This window comes from Lissotriton vulgaris, chromosome 9 (genome assembly GCF_964263255.1).
Source record: "Lissotriton vulgaris chromosome 9, aLisVul1.2, whole genome shotgun sequence".
Classification (NCBI taxonomy): Eukaryota; Metazoa; Chordata; class Amphibia; order Caudata; family Salamandridae; genus Lissotriton; species Lissotriton vulgaris.
Genome location: NC_141697.1, coordinates 190613020 through 190615081, shown reverse-complemented (window position 1 = coordinate 190615081; position 2062 = coordinate 190613020). Strand labels below are relative to the sequence as shown.

At 47.3% G+C, this 2062-nt stretch overlaps 1 pseudogene; it reads right to left on the bottom strand.

Moving 5' to 3' along the window:
* Nucleotides 1-903: 903 nt before the first annotated feature.
* Nucleotides 904-1821, bottom strand: LOC147689829 (syncytin-B-like; annotated as a pseudogene).
* Nucleotides 1822-2062: the final 241 nt, after the last annotated feature.

Sequence of the window (2062 nt, the reverse complement as noted above, 5' to 3'; positions counted from 1 at the left end):
TCACCCTGGAGGACACATGCTACCGTGACTCTCTGGCAAAAGTAGGTTCTGGGTGTTTTGCTCATAATCTGGGCTCTGCCTCCTCAGGTATACTAGAATCGGAGGCCTTTAAACTTGTAGTACTTTAGTCAGACAATTGGTGTCTAAAAGGAGTTGAATGAGGAGCTCCAGACTTTGGATAGAAAACTGCATACTTTGGATAACACTCTTGGCACATGATTGAATGTCTTAGATGAGATTCGGGAGACAAGGTAACAATATAATGGATCCCTGGAGAAGCTACGCTTTCATGTTTGTGTAGAACCGGGGGGTCTTAGAAGCAGACCACCCAGCGGTGCAGGAAACACCCGAGTCCACAGCTTCCTCCAAGTACCTTAAAAAATGGGAGACCACACCACTGGAAGTGAAGAAACACAGGTTTATTAATCTTACACAGGAATCTCTAGAAATGGAAAAGTGACCGTGACCCACTGGAGGTAGGTAATAGGAGACTGTTCAAATTGCAAGGAGCACGCAGCATCCTTTATAGGATGTGGACACTCCCTTTGCAGAGAAGGAACGCAGAAAGATCATGTAGCTTGCGGGATGGAGAAACGGATCACCTGCCCTTTGTCACAGAGTTTGATGCTAGAATCGGGCAGTCTAAGCCTTAGGCACATCACCTGCCTCTTGCAGTGTAGTTTGAACAGGAATGGAACCCCCGAGCGAGGTAATCTGCCATTTCAACATTCCTGAAACATTTCAGCATGGGTGCGGGGAAAAGGTCAGCTCGAGTGCAGGTCGACCTGTACGTGGTCAGTGTGACAGAGGTGAAATGGACGCTGTAGTCACAAAGATGGTGGGGCACATGGCAACTTAGCAGATTCAGGTTTCACAGTCCCTCCTTTTGCCATGGGCAACACCTCAGTCAATATCGATCCGCATAAGCTCGTCTACAGCTTGTTGATACAGTATTTTACTATCTTTGGTCCATTGAGGAGGTGTGGTAGGTGGTGTACATCCGATAGCACAGATAGAACAGAGTGCGGGGCCACAGTGGATGCACAGACAGCAGAAGAACAGGAGAGCTAGTGGAATCAGTAAGATTGTTATCATTTTCCAACCCCAGAAGACGAATAGTTGCCAGAATCCAGAGCTCCAAGACCAGGGAGTTTCAGTTTCTTGATGGATTTCGGAGGCAATTTGGTGAAGCTTGGAGATAGCATCATATACTGATGGTGACGAATCAGGAATATACACACAACAGCAGGCTCCTTCCCTATGCGCTAAGATGACGTCTAGCACCATACGATTTTGGAGGGCAACCATGCGGGTGGCATCAAGTTCGGCAGAGTTGTTGGTCAGTATTCCTGCAGTCACATCAATTGTTGCTTCAAGGACTCTGGTTAGTCTTCTGATTTGGAGGCTGTTGGACATAGGACCCCAGTACAGCAACAGTCTTTTCATAGCATCATAGAACTGTTGACCTGTGGTGTCCGTCTGGTCCACATCTGGCAATTGTCTTCTTTGGCAGTGTTACATATTGTCTCTGTTGAAAGCGGGTGGTAAGAGGAAAGCAATGTAGCATGTACCACTCCAGTCGGGAGGTAACCAGGTGTAAGCTTTGTTTCCACACACAAAATGCAATCCTGTAGGATGGCGGAGATATGGTGTGAAATTGTCATAAGTCCTTGTAGTATTGCATAGACTGACTCCTACCAGTGTTTTTCCTCGGCCTTGCAGACATAATGTACCAGGGCGTGGCGTGACAGAAATGGCAACTGTTTTAGCTCTAATGGTAACGAAAGTGTAATCCCACGTACCTCGCATAGGGGTGGACATGATGGTACGCATTGGTGCTGAGTCAGAGGCATTACAGATGGTATTGTTGTGGGCATTGAATGTCCAAAGAAAGGCTGGATTGTGGTAAGGTTGCCAGCGTCGCCACGTGAGGGAAAGACGTTTGTCAGGTTGTACATCAGAGTGCAAGTATAAGCAGACGAGGCAGGGAACACTAGGAACTGTACAGTGTGTTGAGTTGCATGAGGTAGAAGTCCACAAACATAGCAGTCAGTTGCACCCG